Genomic DNA, 11187 nt, shown 5'->3' with positions numbered 1-11187 from the left:
TTTCATATATGTTTATGCATATGTATTCATAACCATATGCTTATATATTAATACTGGCGTCTTCTGTTTAATATAATATTATTTTAATATTATATTGGCAGGCTGAACACCACCTACCCTATATACCTTTGAACACGGTTTCGTCAATCCGGTCATTTATTGTATGGGAAGTATGACTTTTCCCACACATATTTGGATATCCATAATACGATTGCATATCCATATGAAAATATTTTTAATATTTTTAATATATTTTTTATATTTCCCATATTTAATATATATAATTAAATTATTATATTATATATTATATGGTAGGCTATCACCATCCCTACCATATATTTCATATACATATAATATTTTCATATCCATATATATTTTTTTAATTCATATATTTTCATATATTTTATATCATATGTATTCATAACCATATGCTTATATATTAATACTGGCGGTCTTCTGTTTAATATAATATTATTTTAATATTATATTGGTAGGCCGAACACCACCTACCCTATATACCTTTTTGAACAGGTTTCGTCAATCCGGTCATTTATTGTATGGGAAGTATGACTTTCCCACACATATTTGGATATCCATACGATTGCATATCCATATGAAATTATTTTTAATATGTTTAATATATTTTTAATAGTTCCATATTTAATATAATATAATTAAATTATTATATTATATATTATATGGTAGGCTATCACCATCACCTACCATATATTTCATATACATATAAATATTTTCATATCCATATATATTTTTTTATATTCATATATTTCATATATGTTATATGCATATGTATTCATAACCATATGCTCATATATTAATACTGGCGGTCTTCTGTTTAATATAATATTATTTTTAAATTATCTTGGTCGGCCGAGATCTACCTACCCTATATACCTTTTTGAACACGGTTTCGTCAATCCGGTCATTTATTGTATGGGAAGTATGACTTTCCCACACATATTTGGATATCCATACGATTGCATATCCATATGAAAATATTTTTAATATTTTTAATATATTTTTAATATTTCCATATTTAATATAATATAATTAAATTATTATATTATATATTATATGGTAGGCTATCCTCATCACCTACCATCTATTTCATATACATATAAATATTTTCATATCCATATATATTTTTTTATATTCATATATTTTCATATATGTTATATGCATATGTATTCATAACCATATGCTCATATATTAATACTGGCGGTCTTCTGTTTAATATAATATTATTTTAATATTATATTGGCAGGCTGAACACCACCTACCCTATATACCTTTTTGAACACGGTTTCGTCAATCCGGTCATTTATTGTATGGGAAGTATGACTTTCCCACACATATTTGGATATCCATACGATTGCATATCCATATGAAAATATTTTTAATATTTTTAATATATTTTTAATATTTCCATATTTAATATAATATAATTAAATTATTATATATATATTATATGGTAGGCTAACATCACCTACCATATATTCCATACACATATTAATATTTTCATATTCATATATATTTTTTTTATATATTCATATATTTTCATATATGTTATATGCATATGTATTCATAACCATATGCTTATATATTAATACTGGCGATCTTCTGTTTAATATAATATTATTTTAATATTATATTGGTAGGCCGAACACCACCTACCCTATATACCTTTTTGAACACGGTTTCGTCAATCCGGTCATTTATCGTATAGGAAGTACGACTTTCCCACACATATTTGGATATCCATACGATTGCATATCCATATGAAAATATTTTTAATATTTTTAATATTCGTGAGTTTTTAAATAGGGACAGAAGGAATCTCTTGAATTGAATCATGCGCGTCACTAATAAGATGACGAGGCATTTGGCTACCTATGCGAAAGTAATTCAACTCCCGCCGTCTTAAGGTTTAAGACTTATAACAATATATGTTTAATATTTTTAATATCCGTGAGGTAATTGAATCATGCGCGTCACTAATAAGATGACGAGGCATTTGGCTACCTATGCGAAAGTAATTCAACTCCCGCCGTCTTAAGGTTTAAGACTTATAACAATATATGTTTAATATTTTTAATATCCGTGAGGTTTTAAATAGGGACAGAAGGAATCTCTTGAATTGAATCATGCGCGTCACTAATAAGATGACGAGGCATTTGGCTACCTATGCGAAAGTAATTCAACTCCCGCCGTCTTAAGGTTTAAGACTTATAACAATATATGTTTAATATTTTTAATATCCGTGAGGTTTTAAATAGGGACAGAAGGAATCTCTTGAATTGAATCATGCGCGTCACTAATAAGATGACGAGGCATTTGGCTACCTATGCGAAAGTAATTCAACTCCCGCCGTCTTAAGGTTTAAGACTTATAACAATATATGTTTAATATTTTTAATATCCGTGAGGTTTTAAATAGGGACAGAAGGAATCTCTTGAATTGAATCATGCGCGTCACTAATAAGATGACAAGGCATTTGGCTACCTATGCGAAAGTAATTCAACTCCCGCCGTCTTAAGGTTTAAGACTTATAACAATATATGTTTAATATTTTTAATATCCGTGAGGTTTTAAATAGGGACAGAAGGAATCTCTTGAATTGAATCATGCGCGTCACTAATAAGATGACGAGGCATTTGGCTACCTATGCGAAAGTAATTCAACTCCCGCCGTCTTAAGGTTTAAGACTTATAACAATATATGTTTAATATTTTTAATATCCGTGAGGTTTTAAATAGGGACAGAAGGAATCTCTTGAATTGAATCATGCGCGTCACTAATAAGATGACGAGGCATTTGGCTACCTATGCGAAAGTAATTCAACTCCCGCCGTCTTAAGGTTTAAGACTTATAACAATATATGTTTAATATTTTTAATATCCGTGAGGTTTTAAATAGGGACAGAAGGAATCTCTTGAATTGAATCATGCGCGTCACTAATAAGATGACAAGGCATTTGGCTACCTATGCGAAAGTAATTCAACTCCCGCCGTCTTAAAGTTTAAGACTTATAACAATATAAATGAAAAATATTATTTTCATTTTTCACGTCACTAATAAGATGACGAGGCATTTGGCTACCTAAACGAAAGTAATTCATCTTCCGCCGTTATAAGGTTTAAGACTTATAACAATATAAATGAAAAATATTATTTTCATTTTTCACGTCACTAATAAGATGACGAGGCATTTGGCTACCTATGCGAAAGTAATTCAACTCCCGCCGTCTTAAAGTTTAAGACTTATAACAATATAAATGAAAAATATTATTTTCATTTTTCACGTCACTATTAAGATGACGAGGCATTTGGCTACCTAAACGAAAGTAATTCATCTTCCGCCGTTATAAGGTTTAAGACTTATAACAATATAAATGAAAAATATTATTTTCATTTTTCACGTCACTAATAAGATGACGAGGCATTTGGCTACCTATGCGAAAGTAATTCAACTCCCGCCGTCTTAAAGTTTAAGACTTATAACAATATAAATGAAAAATATTATTTTCATTTTTCACGTCACTAATAAGATGACGAGGCATTTGGCTACCTATGCGAAAGTAATTCAACTCCCGCCGTCTTAAGGTTTAAGACTTATAACAATATATGTTTAATATTTTTAATATCCGTGAGGTTTTAAATAGGGACAGAAGGAATCTCTTGAATTGAATCATGCGCGTCACTAATAAGATGACGAGGCATTTGGCTACCTATGCGAAAGTAATTCAACTCCCGCCGTCTTAAGGTTTAAGACTTATAACAATATATGTTTAATATTTTTAATATCCGTGAGGTTTTAAATAGGGACAGAAGGAATCTCTTGAATTGAATCATGCGCGTCACTAATAAGATGACGAGGCATTTGGCTACCTATGCGAAAGTAATTCAACTCCCGCCGTCTTAAAGTTTAAGACTTATAACAATATAAATGAAAAATATTATTTTCATTTTTCACGTCACTAATAAGATGACGAGGCATTTGGCTACCTAAAAGAAAGTAATTCATCTTCCGCCGTTATAAGGTTTAAGACTTATAACAATAAAAATGAAAAATATGATTTGCATTTTTCACGTCACTAATAAGATGACGAGGCATTTGGCTACCTAAACGAAAGTAATTCAACTCCCGCCGTCTTAAGGTTTAAGACTTATAACAATATAAATGAAAAATATTATTTTCATTTTTCACGTCACTAATAAGATGACGAAACAGTTAGTAGGCCACAATTAGTAGGGAAACGTGGACAACCCGTGATAAATCCTTATATGCTTTCTTAGATATAGCATATAAAGATTTTTTATACTAAATATACATATTTACACATGCATATTTACATTTTTTTATATTTCGAATCATCAAGCAAAGGATAAGCTTCAGTGGATCGCAGTATGGCAGCTGCTCAACCACTTACAACACCTTGCCCGTTACAAAAGTCGTTTACAATTGATTCTAGGCTTTGTCATTGTATTAAATAATGTTTTCATATGTAACTAGCATGGCATCAGGTGATCAAAGATCCTCCCAATTTACTATGTTACAAATTACATTGGCATCACATCCATTGTCGTTTAAAATATAAATAATAAACTTTAAATGGTTTAGAAGCCATACAATGCAAATTGCCCCTTATTTATCATTGCAGTCCAGCACGGATACGACCTTAGAGGCGTTCAGGCATAATCCAACGGACGTAGCGTCATACCACTGTTCGCTCGAACAAGTATTGTGCCATTGGTCCGTACCTGCGGTTCCTCTCGTACTACGCAGGAATGCTGTCGCAACAACGTTTTGTCATTAGTAGGGTAAAACTAACCTGTCTCACGACGGTCTAAACCCAGCTCACGTTCCCTTGCATGGGTGAACAATCCAACGCTTGGTGAATTTTGCTTCACAATGATAGGAAGAGCCGACATCGAAGGATCAAAAAGCGACGTCGCTATGAACGCTTGGCCGCCACAAGCCAGTTATCCCTATGGTAACTTTTCTGACACCTCTTGTTAAAAACTCTTTAAACCAAAAGGATCGATAGGCCGAGCTTTTGCTGTCCCTGTGTGTACTGAACACCGAGATCAAGTCAGCATTTGCCCTTTTGCTCTATGTGTGGTTTCTGTCCGCACTGAGCTGGCCTTGGGACACCTCCGTTATTATTTGAGAGATGTACCGCCCCAGTCAAACTCCCTACCTGGCAATGTCCTTGAATTGGATCATACCTGAGTAATTGGAGTTATACCAAATTTTCAAATCGATAATACATGAATGCATCTCTCATTAAAGAATTTGTTTGCGATTATATAACAAACTCGTGATACTTTGATCAAGAAGCTTGCATCAAAACCCAATACCATAAGATATAATAAATATATCCGTATAATGGCTAGGAAATGATACACGTTCCATTTAATCAAGTAAGTAAGGAAACAATAAGAGTAGTGGTATTTCATTGTCGATACCAAACCGAAGTCTAATATCTCCCACTTATTCTACACCTCTTATGTCTCCTTACACTGCCAGATTAGAGTCAAGCTCAAAAGGGTCTTCTTTCCCCGCTAATTATTCCAAGCCCGTTCCCTTGGCTGTGGTTTCGCTAGATAGTAGATAGGGACAGAAGGAATCTCGTTAATCCATTCATGCGCGTCACTAATTAGATGACGAGGCATTTGGCTATTTTTTTTTTTTTTTTTTTTTGTTCGCTAAGGATCGTAAAAATCTTCAAAAGATACACACTCAGGTTATGATGTTATTTAGCCAATAAGAGTGTGCATGCACGATTCATCTTGTGGGTTCATACGACCCAGAAGACGCCTACGTACTAAAAACCGCCTCGTTTTTAAGCGAATTTTATGCCGTTTTTAGATGTTATGCTACGGCAGCAAGCTTTTAATATGAACGTGATGCATGACTAAGTCCAATCACGCGTGTATCCCGACAGATACATGAATTGTCGCCAACTCCAGAGACCACCACTGATTACCCGGACACTAATGATATGACTATCACTAGTGCTGAGGAGGTCTGAAGCAATCAGCCGTTTTACCGACTGACCGCTCCATATTCCTCTCCAGTTCACAGTGGCGGAATGGAACTCAACAACATGTTGCGAGCCGAAAAGTCTCCGCAAATTTGTCCGTATGTCCGGTGTCTCGTACTTCTCGACTTTGCGCTGATGCGCTTGGTCGAGAGAATGTCCGTCGGTCACTACCTGCGCGTCAATCACATAAATGTGATTTTGTCGGATAGCTACCAGGTCGGGTTTATTCAATCCGGTCTCGCCCTGCAGACTTGGTTCAACATGAACGACGCAGCCTTTCCTCTCAAGTCCCCGCTTGATTAGATTTACTACGCCGTCGTGCCGAGCTATCCTCCTCCCATGAGTACGATAGCATTGCTGCAAGATGTGGTTTGTTGTTTCGGGAGCATCACATCCTGCACGGCACCGTCTTCCCAATTCGTGCCTTCCCCTCGTGGTACGAGACCTTGAGGGTAGGGCATTTATCCGCAGTTTGATTCCTTCTGTATATTCCCTTCCTGTTAGCAAACGCGTGGGTTGGACAACCCATCCGTGTTGCGGAGCAAAACGCTCTGCTTCACGGAGCCCGCCACCATCAACAGACATGTGCAACCTATTTGCCAAGTACGAATCTACCTGTAGACGGGTTAACAACTCTTGACTTCCAGCCTGAAGCCTATCCCGGGCCCTCCGCATTTCGTCTTCCACGAAAGAGCTGGCTACCTCGGATTGCTCGAGGTGAGGCCATTTTATACTGCTCAATCGCTTCAAACGAAGCATCGGTGCTATCCATCTCAACGATGGTAACCCGAGACCCCCACTTCTGTGGGGGGCATGGAAAAAAGAAGTTGGTACGTCTACCGGAAGCCTCAACCACTTCCGTGCGGTATATCGAACCAATGTGTCAAATTTCTTCAGAACGCCTATCGTCACACTCCCAAGGGTCAGCTTGTGATAGAGTTGTGGGATAAGGACAGTCCGAAGGGCAAATAACTTCTGCTGTGGCTTCAGGGGGGCCCGAGTCAATCTCAACAGCTTCGGTTGCAACTCCTCAGCTGGATTGTACCGGACCCGCCCATCCGCAGTGAATTTAATCCCTAAATACTTCCACTCGTCAGTGCGCTTCAGTGAAGGAACCTCGCGCTCCCCAATCAAAAAGCTCCGCCGTTCCACGACAGTACACTTTTGCTTGGCTTGCCCCTTTATGCTGACAGTGAAACACTTGTCAGTGTTAAGGGTGAGGCCCACAGAGGAGAGAAAGCCAACTGTGGTGTCCAACAATTTCTGAAGGCCCATCGGAGTTTCCGCAAAAAGGACTATATCATCTGCGAACGCAGCCGCATTTGTCATAGCGTTTCCGACTTTGGCACCAATCTCACTGGGTAAGGACCTAAGTAACCGGTCAATGACCAGATTAAATAGTATGGGAGACAAAGGGTCACCCTGCTTGACGCCTCTTGCAGGAATGAACTCCCTTGAAACCCACCCGTTCCCAGTTAGCATTGTGCCGCCGCCCTCGTACGAATTCCGTATGTAGTTGATTAGTCCTTGTGGGGCACCATACGAAGCCAATGTGTTGTAGACCGCTTTGTGAGCTACCGCATCAAAGGCTTTACTAACATCGAGGGTCCCGATGTAGCACGATTTAAATCGCTTATGATGTTCCCTTAGAACTAAATCAACAATCGTCGTATTGTCAGCACACCCATCGGTCGGTAGGAACCCTCGCTGACGCGAATCCCAGTTGACTGCACTAATCAACCGGGCTGCCAAAATGGCATTTAGTTGCCTAACCAAAACCGAGGGGACTGAAATAGGACGATAGTCTTGCGGACGACTTGCCGTCGCCATCTTCGGGATGAAGATGGTTCTGGCCAGACGGATGGAGTACGGAAGTCTCCCACACCAGAGAATTAAGTTCATTATGCGTAGCATAATGCCATCGGGGATACTCCTGGCAGTTCTTGGAGTAATCCCGTCCGGGCCTGGAGAACCTGATAATTTGACCTTATGGGCCCTAAGATCGCGCTGGTTCACAGCGGACCATACTCTCTCCAACGAATGTTCCATGTGGAACGAGGCGTGTTCGATGGAGCTTGAGCTAGGCGTGGTCATTATCTGTTTCCAATATGGCTCCATAATTTCCTGGGGTGGCTGCACCGACTCGTCAGCGCCCTCCAGCAGGGACTTTATGCATCTTCCCGGATGTTTATCCCAGTTACGCTGAACCCTAGCGTACTGCTGCCTTCTACGCTGTCTCATATTTCGAGGCTCCGTTCGGGGCCTCGTCAGAATGTGCGGTTCATTCCGTGGCGGAAAAATTTCCATGAGATAGCAAGATAAACTTTGGAGAGTGGTTTCCTGTCCCGAGACCTGCGCATTATCTACGATAGTTTGCAGGACCTCGGCTCTCCACCGGGAATCGCATACTACTGGGGCATAGCCCTGTAGTACCCTGAGGATTTCGCTGTTCGTCTGTTCGTGTGGTCTGATTGGTCCCGAAGATGATGTTGATACTCGTCGGTTTTGCTCGCTATTACTAGGGCGGCGCTGTGAGGTATTCGACTCTAATGCTTCTGGGGTGGGAACAGATTGCCCTCTTATCTGTTCCAGTTTTGCCTTATATTCACCCCTCTTCCGATATGAAGAAATTGCATCGGAACTGCGGTGTGTAAAAATTTCCGCTAGCTTTTTATTTAGATGTCGAATACCACTTGCTGCAAGCTCGACCTCCTTTCTCGCCATCATCAACGTTTCTTCCTCTGACCACCTCGCTTTTTTATCAACACGAAGACGTTGTGTATCAAGTTCGTCTTTGTGTCGATGTGACATGTGGACGCCCAAACCCCTCTTGGAGTTGAACGACATTCCACATATCGTGCAGGGCACCCGACCTGAAAGGTTAACCGCTGCACCTCGTTCATACTGGTTGCTAGCATCCAGACTAGTAGCCGTGGACTCTCCTCTTCCTATTATATCATCAATTATCCGAGGCTCGTTGTTAGTTTCTGCACCAATATGTTTTTAAGGGGTCCAAGGGGCTGGTAACCCCAGGGACCCCTCCGCCGCTCAAATCAGCTACCAGCAAAAGCTAGTACCCAGAGAATACCACGAGGAGGTTTTGAGTCGACTTGACTTGATCGTATGATTTACGAGTTACGGAATTGCACCCACTCTACGCGATCAGATACAATTCTCCCTAGTGACTCCCGCCGTTAACCCGCGCGTCGTTGAATTTCTTCCCTTTGACATTCAGAGCACTGGGCAGAAATCACATTGTGTCAACACCCGCTAGGGCCATCACAATGCTTTGTTTTAATTAGACAGTCGGATTCCCCAAGTCCGTGCCAGTTCTGAATTGATTGTTAATTGATAATCGTTATAATTAATAAGAACTAATTGGTTTGACCCAACTAGTATTCTTAAAAATTTTAGCAAGAAAGTTCCACAATTGGATACGTAACTAAACTATCCGGGGAACAAGTTACAACCATAAATGATTATAACTCTATTTACCCAGAACGAGCACATAAACCATATTATTGTTTCCCAATCAAGCCCGACTATCTCAATCTTCAGAGCCAATCCTTATCCCGAAGTTACGGATCTAATTTGCCGACTTCCCTTACCTACATTATTCTATCGACTAGAGACTCTTCACCTTGGAGACCAGCTGCGGATATTGGTACGGCCTGTTGAGAAGTTTGCGTATCCCCACCATAAATTTTCAAGGTCCGAGGAGAAAATATCGACACAACAGTATATGTCATGCTCTTCTAGCCCATCTACCATATCTCTCTGCGAAAGACTTCCATGGTAGTACGACTATAAAACAGAAAAGAAAACTCTTCCGATATCTCTCGACGGCTTCTTTATGGTCGTTCCTGTTGCCAGGATGAGCACGAGGCCCATATTTAATAACAAACGGATACTCAACAGGTTACGGAATTGGAACCGTATTCCCTTTCGTTCAAAATTATTCAAGTATATAATTTTCACAATAATTGTAATATTTATTTTTACTTGAAAATTTTCGGCTTTCGCCTTGAACTTAGGACCGACTAACTCGTGATCAACCACTGTTCACACGAAACCCTTCTCCACTTCAGTCCTCCAAGGTCTCATTCGATTATTTGCTACTACCACCAAGATCTGTACCAATAGCAGCTCCATGCAGGCTTACGCCAAACACTTCTACGCATACCATTGTACCTTCCTACTCACTAAAGTTTCAAAATTTATATTACAAGTAATATAAATCATCTACTTTAGCGGTAATGTATAGGTATACAACTTAAGCGCCATCCATTTTAAGGGCTAGTTGCTTCGGCAGGTGAGTTGTTACACACTCCTTAGCGGATTTCGACTTCCATGATCACCGTCCTGCTGTTTTAAGCAACCAACGCCTTTCATGGTTTCTGCATGAGTTGTTAATTTGGGCACCGTAACATTACGTTTGGTTCATCCCACAGCGCCAGTTCTGCTTACCAAAAGTGGCCCACTGGGCACATTATATCATAACCTTAAACTTCATATCAAGAAAGTTAAGGTTCTTACCCATTTAAAGTTTGAGAATAGGTTAAGATCGTTTCGACCCTAAGGCCTCTAATCATTCGCTTTACCAGATAAGATTATTTTATATAACATTAAAATGCACCAGCTATCCTGAGGGAAACTTCGGAAGGAACCAGCTACTAGATGGTTCGATTGGTCTTTCGCCCCTATACTCAATTCTGACAATCGATTTGCACGTCAGAACTGTTTCGGTCTTCCATCAGGGTTTCCCCTGACTTCAACCTGATCAAGTATAGTTCACCATCTTTCGGGTCACAGCATATCTGCTCAAGGTACGTTCCAGTTAGAGGCATAAATAATATAAATATTATTATACATAACTATATAGAACGCCCCGGGATTGTGTTAATTAACTATAAAATAGTTAAAAAACTAATCCCATTAATAGTCAAGTTAATTACGCTATTAGGTTTATATCCCAATAACTTGCACATATGTTAGACTCCTTGGTCCGTGTTTCAAGACGGGTCCCGAAGGTATCCTGAATCTTTCGCATTGTTAATCATACAAGTGCATATAATAAACACAAAAATCAATGATAATTATGCCATTATATAATTCCGAAAAAT

General features: G+C 39.1%; 1 pseudogene; it reads right to left on the bottom strand.

Moving 5' to 3' along the window:
- Positions 1-4383: 4383 nt before the first annotated feature.
- The window catches only part of LOC138927584 (large subunit ribosomal RNA), a 7479-nt pseudogene continuing 675 nt past the window's right edge, over positions 4384-11187 (bottom strand).

This window comes from Drosophila bipectinata, unplaced genomic scaffold (assembly GCF_030179905.1).
Source record: "Drosophila bipectinata strain 14024-0381.07 unplaced genomic scaffold, DbipHiC1v2 scaffold_36, whole genome shotgun sequence".
Classification (NCBI taxonomy): domain Eukaryota; kingdom Metazoa; phylum Arthropoda; class Insecta; order Diptera; family Drosophilidae; genus Drosophila; species Drosophila bipectinata.
The sequence above is the reverse complement of the archived record's forward strand: the minus strand, read 5'-3'. Positions and strand labels throughout refer to the sequence as shown.